Genomic DNA, 14919 nt, shown 5'->3' on the forward strand with positions numbered 1-14919 from the left:
AAAGGTTCTCATTAGTAGCGGGGCGAGCAAGTCCACATATTTCCTGTAAAATTCAACTGGGAATCCATCCGGTCCCGGGGCCTTCCCCGCCTGCATGCTCCTAATTCCTTTCACTACTTCCTCCATTTCGATCTGTGCTCCCAGTCCCACCTTCTCCTGCTCCTCCACCTTAGGAAATTCCAGCTGGTCCAGAAAACACATCATCCGGGGGCTGAGCTTCATATAATCTTTCATAGAATGCCTTGAACACTCCATTCACTCTCTCCGCTCCCAGCTCCATCTCTCCCTCCTCATCCCTCACTCCCCCTATTTCCCTCGCTGCTCCCCTTTTCCTCAATTGGTGGGCCAGCAACATGCTCGCCTTCTCCCCATATTCGTACTGTACACCCTGTGCCTTCCTCCACTGTGCCTCTGCAGTACCCGTTGTCAGCAAATCAAATTCTATGTGTAGCCTTTGCCTTTCCCTGTATAGTCCCTCCTCCGGTGCCTCCGCATATTGCCTGTCCACCCTCAGAAGTTCTTGCAGCAACCGCTCCCATTCCCTACTCTCCTGCTTTCCTTTATGTGCCCTGATTGATATCAGCTCCCCTCTAACCACTGCCTTCAGCGCCTCCCAGACCACTCCCACCTGGACCTCCCCATTATCATTGAGTTCCAAGTACTTTTCAATACACCCCCTCACCCTTAGACACACCCTCTCATCCGCCATTAGTCCCATGCCCATTCTCCAGGGTGGACGCCGTTCTTTTTCCTCCCCTATCTCCAAGTCCACCCAGTGTGGAGCGTGATCCGAAATAGCTATAGCCGTATACTCCGTCCCCCCTCACCTTCGGGATCAACGCCCTTCCCAAAACAAAAAAGTCTATTCGCGAATAAACTTTGTGGACATAGGAGAAAAACGAGAACTCCTTACTCCTAGGACTGCTAAATCTCCATGGGTCTACTCCTCCCATCTGCTCCATAAAGTCTTTAAGCACCTTGGCTGCTGCCAGCCTCCTTCCAGTCCTGGACCTCGATCTGTCCAGCCCTGGTTCCAGCACCGTGTTAAAATCTCCACCCATTACCAACTTCCCCACCTCTAGGTCCGGGATATGTCCTAACATGCGCCTCATAAAGTTGGCATCATCCCAGTTCGGGGCATATACGTTCACTAAGACCACCGCCTCCCCCTGTAATTTGCCACTCACCATCACGTATCTGCCCCCACTATCCGCCACTATGGTCTTTGCCTCAAACATTACCCGCTTCCCCACTAGTATAGCCACCCCCCCTGTTTTTCGCATCTAGCCCCGAATGAAACACCTGCCCCACCCATCCTTTGCGTAGTCTAACCTGGTCTATCAGTTTCAAATGCGTCTCCTGTAACATAACCACATCTGCCTTAAGTTTCTTAAGGTGTGCGAGTACCCGTGCCCTCTTTATCGGCCCGTTCAGCCCTCTCACATTCCACGTGATCAGCCGGGTTGGGGGGCTCTTTACCCCCCCCCCTTGTCGATTAGCCATCCCCTTTTATCCAGCTCCTCACCCGGTTCCCACGCAGCTGTGTCCCCCCCAGGCGGTGCCCTCCCACCCCGCATACTCCACCCCATACCAGCTCCCCCTTCTCCCCAGCAACAGCAACCCAGTAAATCCCCCCTCCCACCCCCCCCCCCCCCCCCCGCTAGATCCCCCACTAGCGTAGTTACACCCCCCATGTTGCTCCCAGAAGTCAGCAAACTCTGGCTGACCTCGGCTTCCCCCCGTGACCTCGGCTCGCACCGTGCGACGCCCCCTCCTTCCTGCTTCCCTATTCCCGCCATAATTATCATAGCGCGGGAACAAAGCCCGCGCTTCCCTTTTGGCCCCAATGGCCAACGCCCCCAGCTCCTCCACCTCCCTTCCTCCCTCCCCCACAACCTGTGGAAGAGAGAAAAGTTTACGGGTCGCAGGATTAACAACATAAAAATCATCTCTCCCCCATTTTTCCCCCTTCTTCGCCCCCCCATATTCGCCCCACCACTTTGTCTCAAACGTTCTTTTTTAATAACCCGCTTGTTCCAATTTCTCTTCAACAATAAATGTCCACGCCTCATCCGCCGTTTCAAAGTAGTGGTGCTTCCCTTGATATGTGACCCACAGTCTTGCCGGCTGCAGCATTCCAAATTTAATCTTTTTATGAAGCACCGCCTTGGCCCGATAAAGCTCGCCCTCCTTCTCGCCACCTCCGCACTCCAGTCTTGATATACGCGGATCACCGCGTCCTCCCACCTACTGCTCCGAGTTTTCTTTGCCCATCTGAGGACCATCTCTCTGTCCTTAAAACGGAGGAATTTCACCACTATGGCTCTGGGAATTTCTCCTGCTCTCAGTCCTCGCGCCATCACTCGGTATGCTCCCTCCACCTCCAACGGACCCGTCGGGGCCTCCGCTCCCATTCACGAGTGCAGCATCGTGCTCACATATGCCCCGACGTCCGCCCCTTCTGCACCTTCAGGAAGACCAAGAATACTTAAATTCTTCCTCCTCGCATTATTCTCCAGCACCTCCAGCCTTTCCACACATCGCTTATGGTGTGCCTCGTGGATCTCCGTCTTCACCACCAGGCCCTGTATATCGTCCTCGTTCTCGGCAGCCTTTGCCTTCACGACCCGAAGCTCCCGCTCCTGGGTCTTTTGCTCATCTTTTAGCCCTTCAATCGCCTGTAATATCGGGGCCAACAGCTCCTTCTTCATCTCCTTTTTAAGCTCTTCCACGCAGCGTTTCAAAAACTCATGTTGTTCAGGGCCCCATATTAAACTGCCACCTTCTGACGCCATCTTGGTTTTTGCTTGCCTTCCTTGCCGCTGCTCTAAAGGATCCACCGCAATCCGGCCACTTTCCTCTCCTTTTGCCATCCGGATCCAGGGGGGATTCCCTTCTGGTTTACCGCACAGTGCTTTTAGCCGTTAAAATTGCCGTTGGGGCTCTTATTAAGAGCCCAAAAGTCCGTTCCACTGGGAGCTGCCGAAACGTGTGACCTAGCTGGTCATCGCCGCACCCGGAAGTTCCTCCCCGTCCGCTATCCTAACAAATGTTGGGGTCTGGACTGGTATCCCAACACTCTATTAAACTTTCTTGAGCTTAATTAAGTCACTTACACACAAACAGATGCATACAGCCTTCTTTACAGAATAGCACACTACTCCCCCGAAATATCGGAAAATATCCATCCTCACACCAAGTGCCCTCAAAATATGGTGCCAGCCGCACAGGAACTTTCTGCCCACCCCACTGAGCTCATCGTGGATAATGTAATGAGTTGAACAGTGCGAGATCGTCTGTGGCCAACAGTCCTCCCCCCACCCTATTTCAGGAGAAAGCGCTCTCACTGCTGCCTCTGCCACCAAATGCACAGCCACAATCAGGAGATTCCTCCCCTTGTGCAGGGATAAAATACATGTATTCTAATTTTCGGGATGTAATTAGTAATGTCCTGCATGCAGTTCTGTTGGGCCTTCAACTGTTTGTTACATTTATTAACAACTTAGATGACAGCACAAAAAACTATGGAGGGGTTTCTCGGGCTGTTCTCACCAGCAGGACTGTCCGCTCACGCTGACAGTGAACCGTCACTGGGATGGATTCAATGGGAAACCCAATTGACAGTGATCGGACCAGAAGATCCCACCACAAGCCAATGGCGGGCCACCTCACACTGCTCAGAAACACACCACAGGGGCACAAAAAAAGGAACATCGGAATTGGGAGCAGAAGTAGGCAATTCAGCCCTTCGAGCCTGCTCCACCATTCAATCAGGTCATATCTGATCTCTTCTTGGTCTCAAATCCAACTCCCTGCCTGTTCTCCATATTCCTTTAACCCGTTTATTTTGGAAGAAATAGATTTATCTTCTTCTTGAAATCATTTAATGATTCAGAATCCACTGCTCTATGGTGCAGTGAGTTCCATAAATTCACCACCCTCGCGAGAAGTAGAGAAACTCCTCATCTCAGTTTTAAATCTACCACATCTCAACCTATATCTGTGACCTTTCGTTCACAAGGGGCAACATTTGGTCTACATTTACTTTATCGATCCCTTTTATTATTTTATATATCTCGATCAGATCCCCTCTCGTTCTTCTAAGTTCCAGCGAGTATAACCCCAAATTGTTTAATCTCTCCTCATACGTCAACCCTTTCATCCCTGTCATGATATTCAAACGCACACATCATGATAGACACACCAACAGACAAATCAGAACACACAACACCACAACCAATGACAGAAAGATATAAAAGCACAGACAAGACCCCTGGTGGTCAGTAAGAGCTGCAGAGGAGAACCAGGACACAGCTATTGCCAAAGACACTCAGGGAGACAGCACGTGCAGAGTATCCAGAACGAACTGTATTATAAGAGTTATAATAAAATAGAGTTGTACCACATACAACTGTGTTGGCTCATCTGTGCACCAGAGCACCCAACACCACATGGTACAGGAGTGGATCGATACCTGCCGGCATACCTCAGTGTACAGAGACAACCAGCAGTGCCCAGGCATGATGTACGAGCTCCCGGTTCCGCAGGCGCTCCAGTGCGACGGCGACCTCCACGAAAACTGGCGGCGATTCCGGCAAATGTTCGAGTTGTTCCTGGCGGCAGCTGAACTCAAGGACCTGGATGATAAGGAAAAAATTGAATTTCTCCTCACCGTCGCCGGTGCAAGGGCAAGAGCAATGTTCAGAAGGTTCAGGTTCTTCAGGAGGCAGCAAAGGCACGATTACCAGGCAGTCATGGGCAAATTCGCCAAGTACTGTGAAGAATACGCAATCCAATGGGGACTTAAAGGTAAGAAAAGCTGCAGTACTCACCTCGTGGCTGGGATCCCGGAGCCCGAAATCCCGGGCCTGAGAAAAGGCTGGGTCGAGGTCGGCGGCCATCTTGCTAAAGGTATAACGCTAGCACAGTTGCGCGAGAAGTGCGCAGAACCGGAAGTTTCGTTTGCGCATGCGCGAGATGGTGCGCATGCGCAGTCAAGAAAACGGCCATCGGTAAAGGAACAGCGATCTGAGCATGCGCAGTCGCTTCCTACGTGCTACATACCGAGCGTCAGGATGTCAGAGGCCCAAGACTGGATCAATTTAAAAAGGAAATGTCCCAAATCCAATTTAAAAGGGAAACATCCCAAATCAAAAAAACAAAAATCTGTTAAAGCTGTAAAACAAACTTCCTTCACCTGGAATGACAGCACAGTGCCGCAAATTGACCCAGGAGATGAATTTAACCTCCGAAGAACCCTCCGACAAGCAGTTACCTACGCACAAGCCGATGATTCCGACCTTGAATACTTCGATGACGATTTTTACAGTGTTTCCGGACCTCGCGAGCCCAATGATAGCTCCGTGGTCCTATATGACTATGACTCGGACGAACCTTTCGTGTTGCACATTGGCGGCCCCCACATTGAATCCGACGCAGATGCGGATTCATTTTTCGGATTTGAGGATCTTCAATCCAGCAGATATGACGTTCCAACTTATCAGTACCGGATGATGCTGCAGCCTGACATTAACAGACAGGGAGCGGTGCAAGCACACGGAGAGTGCCCTGCTGCCACACAGAGCGTGGTCCACGTCCCGCTCAACGTTCCCGACTCTATGAAAGAAGACATGCAAGACTCCAGAGTGCAGTCCTCGCATGAACCAGAAGTGACTCCAGTGTCACAAGCTTCCACAGCAAGCTCGTGGACAGACTCCACAATTGCAGAAATGCAAGACTCCAGAGCGCAGTCCTTGCACGCACAAGAAGTGACTCCAGTGTCACAAGCCTCCACAGAGAGCTCGTGGACAGCCTCCACGATAGAAGCAACGCAAGACTCCAGAGCGCAGTCCTTGCACGAACAAGAAGTGACTCCAGTGTCACAAGCCTCCACAGAGAGCTCGTGGACGGACTCCACGATGGAAGGAACGCAAGACTCCAGAGCGCAGTCCTTGCAGGAACAAGACCATGAGGGTCTAGCAACCTCTCCTGACCAACCAGCGGCAGACGATGCAAGTCTGCCATGCTCCCGTGAACAGCAAGAAGGCTATAACAGCCTACCATGCTCCACTACACAGCAGCATGACCATGACGGTCTCTCATGCTACAATAAAGGGCACAGCGCTGAAGACTGTTCAAGCCCAACTGAAGACAAGCCAAAGGAATCGCCTCGTCCAAGCCCGAAGAAAAAAGGTTTATGCGCTGACCTTCAGGATCATTGTAGCCGAACAGAGATTAATAATGCTGCACGGCCACAGAAGGATGCTGAGGATTTGCTAACGAAATTAATTGAATGTTTAACTTGCAAGGAGCAGACTGAGAATTGCCAGTGTTTTAGTACGGATCGAAAAAATGGACAAGACATTGATCCTCAGGTAATGGAAATAACACAACCTGAATCATATCTACAGCAGGGACAAATGTCTCCCTTCAACACAATGCCGCAAAATCCCAACTTCGGAGACCAGCAGTTAGTCAGTAATGACTCTTCAAACCTGGAGGGGAACATTAATTGCATTGAACCTATACACACTCCACTGATTATTGAGCAGAACATTGGAGCAAGAATCCTGAGGACACCGACATCGAGTAGCCAGATAACGAATTTAAAACCCACAGCAGTTTCAAGTGAACCAAGTGTGCTTTCCACTAATGGTGAAGATGCAGATAAGGTCGACCCGATTATCCATTGTGCCACACTAACCCCAGTGATTAAGCAGTTATGTATGGGGAGTATAATGTGGGCAATTGAGAACAGTAAAAGAGAGACTGTGACCATGCCAGTCCCAGCAAAATCAGACTCAGAGACCATGAAGGCATGTACATTAAACAAAGTTACATATGAGGTACCTGAGAAGAAAAGTGAAACGGAATGTTCTTTGGAAAATGGTACAATGTCGATAGAAACAGTGGATCCTATATTCGAGACCATACATATGGGAGAATTTGGGGGTAATAAACAAGGTTCTGCAATGTCTGGGGGAAGATTTAAAGTTCCAAAGAAGAAAAGCCCAAATGAAGGACAATGGCAAGACAATGACAGTCCACCGACATGGTGTGCACCACCAGATGAAAACTCTGACAATTTACCCAACCCTAGTGAACAGCAAGCTGCTAATGACGATCTATCCACGGGATGTGAGACGAGTGACGACAGCATCCCACTTCCCATGCAAAAGGTGCAAGGTGACAGACCTCGCCTAGTGCGTACCGAGGCACTCAACGATCACGGTGGGACCACTGACGACTGCGGTGGCGGCGCACCGCTTCCACCCTCGATGGCTCGAGCCTCTCCACTGGTTGGTGCATTCCTGCATGTTCCGACTCCAGAAGTGCAGCTTCAGGGAATCTCGGCTGCCTCCAGTGAACCTGTTGGGACTCCGGACGGGGGGCATCGGCGGAAGGCAGACCGGACTCCAGATGGGGAGCAGCCAAGCGCCGACTCTGATTTGCGCACGCCAGACCTTGCTCCAGACGGGCGGTGTCGCGGCCTCGGTGATGGCATGCTCAGGGTGACGGCAGATGCCACGGCGACAGGGAATGGATCGCGTGGCAGTCCCACTGGGTCGGCAGTGGCAACCAGCACCGGCGGTCCAAGATGGACACACCAATTCGCGCCATCGCCAGACGTTGATGCGAGCAACAATTCTCTCTCCAAGGCGACATGCTTCGACGTTTCTCTGCGGAGTCGCCCTTCCGGCACAGCAGAAGGCCGGAACCAGCGTACACGGTCTTGGCCAACTTCCACATCTGGCACAGTCATCGCCTTGCATGATATTAGTGATGGTGCTACTTCGATGGCAACGACCCATCGGCTACAAGATGCCGTCCACCACAAACATAAAAAGAAAACAGACTTCACCTTGTTCCTGGCATGCAGGGCGGATGGATTGGTGCGTAGGCGCAATCAGCGGGCTTTGTGCCGCCTTCCACGCTCGCAACTGCACCGTACGCACAAGCCGGATCCTCCACTGGTTCCCAAGGATGACTTCGTGGAGATGCCACGGATCATGCCCCTTCCATCGCCACCAGAACCAAACCACAGCCAGGGCACCACTAACAAAGATGTTGAATGTTATATTTGCAAGAATGAAAAAAACCAAGCACTGCATGAAGTACAACAAATGGTAAAGTAGAGACTTCGGCAACAGCATCACCTCCAACAGTCCAAGGTGAACCAGTGTGACCCCAAATCTCCACAGCTGAACCGGCTTGAGGACCAGCCCATTCTTGAGGCGGTCACCCATTAGACTGGACTTATAACGCTGTTAATACGTTCAAAAAGTCAAACACTTCTGTATTATAACCTGTTGTTGTTTATTGTTCCAGATATCGTCTGACCGGACCAATGTTCAAGTTTTTTTTTTTCTCTCGCATCCAAGTTTTGTTATGGTACAACCTTGTTAGTGTGACGCACCCGACATCGCCCCATGTAAATAGTTACGTCATAAACACACGCTGTACACAACACAAACGCACACTCTTAGATGCACTCATGACACAATTATATTTATAACCACGTAGGCACTTGTCTTTGTAAAAAGGGGGGATGTCATGATATTCAAACACACACATCATGATAGACACACCAACAGACAAATCAGAACACACAACACCACAACCAATGACAGAAAGATATAAAAGCACAGACACGACCCCTGGTGGTCAGTAAGAGCTGCAGAGGAGAACCAGGACACAGCTATTGCCAAAGACACTCAGGGAGACAGCACGTGCAGAGTATCCAGAACGAACTGTATTATAAGAGTTATAATAAAATAGAGTTGTACCACATACAACTGTGTTGGCTCATCTGTGCACCAGAGCACCCAACACCACAATCCCCAGAATCAATCTGGTGATCCTCCTCTGAACTGCCTCCAATGCCGCCACATTCTTCCTCAAATAAGGAGACCAAAACTGGACACAATACAATGAGGTCTCACCACACCCTATATAATTGTAACAACACTTCTCTACTTTAATACACCAGTCCTTTTGCAATGAAAGCAAAAATTCCACATGCCTTTTTTATTACATGATGTACCTGCATACCGACTTTCTGCGATTCATGAACAAAGACACCCAGATCCCTCTGCCCAGGCGCATTTTGAATCTACTTTCCATTTAGATAATAATTTGCCTTTCTACTTTTGCGGTCAAAGTGGATATAACCTCAAACTTGGCCACATTAAACACCATCTACAAAATTTTGGCCCATTCTCCTAGCCTATCTATATCCACTTCACTGCCTGCTTTCCTATCTATTTTAGTAGCATCTGCAAATTTTGCTATGTTACTCTGTTACTGCTTACAGCTCATTTCAATAAATTGTAAATAGTAAATTGTAAATTGTAAATAGTAGAGGTCCAAGGAATAACCCCTGCGGCACCCCGCTGATTACAGTTCACCAGCCAGAGAAGGACCTATTTATCTTGATCCTCTGCTTTCTGTCGGTCAGCCAATCCTCAATTCAAACCCCCTCCCCTCCGCCTACCCCCGCCTAACTCCATCTAGGGAGGGGCCTAACTTCTTGGTACCAGTACGTGGTGTGAATCGGCCTTGTCGAGCACAGGCCGTGCACATGCGTGGACCCCCGACTGAAAGTGCATGGCCCCGTATCGGCAGCGAGAACTGCGAGTAGCACTCTGGGCCCCGCTAGCCCCCTGCAAATCGCAGAATCACCCTGGACTTACTCCAGGTAAGTCCAGAGTGATTCGCGCCCATTTTTCCGTGGGCGCGGGGACATGGCCGCATTATTGGAGAATCCCGCCCGATAACCCAGCTTGATTTACTCCCTCATCCTTTTCTTGTTCCCTGTAAATAATTTTCTCAAGTAAATCTGCCTCGATCCCAATCTCAGTCATTGCATTCCGGAACCTACCACCACACTCCCTCTCAGCATTGCATTCCAGAACCGAGCACTCACTCACTCTCAAATATTGCATTCCAGAAGCTAACAACTCACTCACTCTCAGCACTGCATTCCAGAACCTAACAACTCACTTACTCTCAGCATTCCATTGCAGAACCCAATAACTCACTCACTCTCAACATTGCATTCCAGAACCCAACAACTCTGTCACTCTCAAATATTGCGTTCCAGAACCAAACACTCACTCACTCTCGACATTGAATTCCAGAACCAAACAACTCACTCACTCTCAACATTGCATTCCAGAACTCAACAACTCACTCACTCGCAGCATTGCAATCCAGAACCTAACAACTCACTCACTCTCAGAATTGCATTCCAGAACATAACAACTCACTCATTCTCATCTTTGCATTCCAGAACATAACAACTCACTCACTCTCAACATTGCATTCCAGAAACCAACAACTCACTCACTCTCAAATATTACATTCCAGAGCGCAACAACTCACTCAATCTCAACATTGCATTCCAGAACCCAACAACTCATTCACTCTCAGCATTGCATTCCAGAACGCAACACCTCACTCACTCTCAGCATTGCATTCCAGAATCTAACAACTCAATCACTCTCAACATTGCATTCCAGAACCCAACAATTCACACACTCTCAGCATTGCATTCCAGAACCCAATAACTCACTCACTCTCAACATTGCATTCCAGAACCTAACAACTCACTCACTCTCAGCATTGCATTCCAGAACCTAACAACTCACTCACGCTCAGCATTGCATTCCAGAAACTAACAACTCACTCACTCTCAAATATTACATTCCAGAACCCAACAACTCACTCACTCTCAGCATTGTATTCCAGAACCTAACAACTCACTCACTCTCAGCATTGCATTCCAGAACCTAACTATTCACTCACTCTCAGCACTGCATTCCAGAACCAAACAACTCACTCACTCTCAGCATTGCATTGCAGAACCCAACAACTCACTCACTCTCTGCATTGCATTCCAGAACCCAACAACTCACTCACTCTCAGCATTGCATTCCAGAACCCAACAACTCACTCACTCTCAGCATTGCATTCCAGAACCTAACAACTCACGCACTCTCAGCATTGCATTCTAGAACCTAACAACTCACTCACTCTCCGCATTGCATTCCAGAACCTAACAACTCACTCACGCTCAGCATTGCATTCCAGAACCTAACAACGCACACACTCTCAAATATTACTTTCCAGAACCCAACAACTCACTCACTCTCAGCATTGTATTCCAGAACCTAACAACTCACTCACTCTCAGCATTGCATTCCAGAACCTAACAACTCACGCACTCTCAGCATTGCATTCTAGAACCTAACAACTCACTCACTCTCAGCATTGCATTCCAGAACCCAACAACTCACTCACTCTCAACATTGCATTCCACAACCTAACACACACTCACTCTCAAATATTACATTCCAGCACTCAACAACTTACTCACTCTCAGCATTGCATTCCAGAACCGAACAGCTCACTTACTCTCAGCATTGCATTCCAGAACCTAACACTCACTCACTCTCAGCATTGCGTTCCAGAACCTAACACTCACTCACTCTCAGCATTGCGTTCCAGAACCTAACAACTCACTCACTCTCAGCATTGCATTCCAGAACCTAACAACTCACGCACTCTCAGCATTGCATTCTAGAACCTAACAACTCACTCACTCTCAGCATTGCATTCCAGAACCTAACACTCACTCACTCTCAGCATTGCGTTCCAGAACCTAACAACTCACTCACGCTCAGCATTGCATTCCAGAAACTAACAACTCACTCACTCTCAAATATTACATTCCAGAACCCAACAACTCACTCACTCTCAGCATTGTATTCCAGAACCTAACAACTCACTCACTCTCAGCATTGCATTCCAGAACCTAACTATTCACTCACTCTCTGCATTGCATTCCAGAACCCAACAACTCACTCACTCTCAGCATTGCATTCCAGAACCCAACAACTCACTCACTCTCAAATATCACATTCCAGAACCTAGCAACTCACTCACTCTCAGCATTGCATTCCAGAACCTAACAACTCACTCACGCTCAGCATTGCATTCCAGAACCTAACAACTCACACACTCTCAGCATTGCATTCCAGAACCCAATAACTCACTCACTCTCAACATTGCATTCCAGAACCTAACAACTCACTCACTCTCAGCATTGCATTCCAGAACCTAACAACTCACTCACGCTCAGCATTGCATTCCAGAACCTAACAACTCACACACTCTCAAATATTACTTTCCAGAACCCAACAACTCACTCACTCTCAGCATTGTATTCCAGAACCTAACAACTCACTCACTCTCAGCATTGCATTCCAGAACCTAACAACTCACGCACTCTCAGCATTGCATTCCAGAACCCAACAACTCACTCACTCTCAACATTGCATTCCACAACCTAACACACACTCACACTCAAATATTACATTCCAGCACTCAACAACTTACTCACTCTCAGCATTGCATTCCAGAACCGAACAGCTCACTTACTCTCAGCATTGCATTCCAGAACCTAACACTCACTCACTCTCAGCATTGCGTTCCAGAACCTAACACTCACTCACTCTCAGCATTGCGTTCCAGAACCTAACAACTCACTCACTCTCAGCATTGCATTCCAGAACCTAACAACTCACGCACTCTCAGCATTGCATTCTAGAACCGAACAACTCACTCACTCTCAGCATTGCATTCCAGAACCTAACACTCACTCACTCTCAGCATTGCGTTCCAGAACCTAACAACTCACTCACTCTCAGCATTGCATTCCAGAACCCAACAACTCACTCACTCTCCGCATTGCATTCCAGAACCTAACACTCACTCACTCTCAGCATTGCGTTCCTGAACCTAACACTCACTCACTCTCAGCATTGCATTCCAGAACCTAACAACTCACTCACTCTCAGCATTGCATTCCAGAACACAACTCACTCACTCTCAACATTGGATTCCACAACCTAAAACACACTCACTCTCAAATATTACATTCCAGAACCGAACATCTCACTCACTCTCAGCATTGTATTCCAGAACCTAACAACTCACTCACTCTCAGCATTGCATTCCAGAACCCAACAACTCACTCACTCTCAATATTGCGTTCCAGAACCTAACAACTCACTCACTCTCAGCATTGCATACCAGAACCCAACAACTCACTCACTCTCAGCATTGCATTCCAGAACCCAACAACTCACTCACTCTCAGCATTGCATTCCAGAATCTAACAACTCACTCACTCTCAACATTGCATTCCAGAACCCAACAATTCACACACTCTCAGCATTGCATTCCAGAACCCAATAACTCACTCACTCTCAACATTACATTCCAGAACCTAACAACTCACTCACTCTCAGCATTGCATTCCAGAACCTAACAACTCACTCACGCTCAGCATTGCATTCCAGAACCTAACAACTCACTCACTCTCAGCATTTCATTCCAGAACCTAACAACTCACTCACGCTCAGCATTGCATTCCAGAACCTAACAACTCACACACTCTCAAATATTACTTTCCAGAACCCAACAACTTACTCACTCTCAGCATTGCATTCCAGAACCGAACAGCTCACTTACTCTCAGCATTGCATTCCAGAACGTAACACTCACTCACTCTCAGCATTGCGTTCCAGAACCTAACACTCACTCACTCTCAGCATTGCGTTCCAGAACCTAACAACTCACTCACTCTCAGCATTGCATTCCAGAACCTAACAACTCACGCACTCTCAGCATTGCATTCTAAAACCTAACAACTCACTCACTCTCAGCATTGCATTCCAGAACCTAACACTCACTCACTCTCAGCATTGCGTTCCAGAACTTAATAACTCACTCACTCTCAGCATTGCATTCCAGAACCCAACAACTCACTCACTCTCCGCATTGCATTCCAGAACCTAACACTCACTCACTCTCAGCATTGCGTTCCTGAACCTAACACTCACTCACTCTCAGCATTGCGTTCCAGAACCTAACAACTCACTCACTCTCAGCATTGCATTCCAGAACACAACTCACTCACTCTCAACATTGCATTCCACAACCTAAAACACACTCACTCTCAAATATTACATTCCAGAACCGAACATCTCACTCACTCTCAGCATTGTATTCCAGAACCTAACAACTCACTCACTCTCAGCATTGCATTCCAGAACCCAACAACTCACTCACTCTCAATATTGCGTTCCAGAACCTAACACTCACTCACTCTCAGCATTGCATTCCAGACCTAAACAAGTCACTCACTCACAACATTGCATTCCAGAACCCAACAACTCACACTCTCAGCATTGCAATCCAGAACCTAACAACTCACTCACACTCAGCATTGCATTCCAGATCCCAACAACTCACTCACTCTCAAATATTGCATTCCTGAACCTAGCACTCACTCTCAACATTGCATTACAGAACCCAACAACTCACTCACTCTCAAGTATTGCATTCCTGAACCCAACAACTCACTCACTCTCAAATATTGCATTCCAGAACCTAGCACTCACTCACTCTCAGCATTGCATTCCATAACCTAACTATTCACTCACTCTCAGCACTGCATTCCAGAACGAAACAACTCACTCACTCTCAGCATTGCATTCCAGAACCCAACAACTCACTTACTCTCTGCATTGCATTCCAGAACCCAACAACTCACTCACTCTCAGCATTGCATTCCAGAACCCAACAACTCACTCACGCTCAGCATTGCATTCCAGAACCTAACAACTCACACACTCTCAAATATTACTTTCCAGAACCCAACAACTCACTCACTCTCAGCATTGTATTCCAGAACCTAACAACTCACTCACTCTCAGCATTGCATTCCAGAACCTAACAACTCACGCACTCTCAGCATTGCATTCTAGAACCTAACAACTCACTCACTCTCAGCATTGCATTCCAGAACCCAACAACTCACTCACTCTCAACATTGCATTCCACAACCTAACA

The sequence above is a fragment of the Scyliorhinus torazame genome, chromosome 11 (assembly GCF_047496885.1).
Source record: "Scyliorhinus torazame isolate Kashiwa2021f chromosome 11, sScyTor2.1, whole genome shotgun sequence".
Taxonomy (NCBI): Eukaryota; Metazoa; Chordata; class Chondrichthyes; order Carcharhiniformes; family Scyliorhinidae; genus Scyliorhinus; species Scyliorhinus torazame.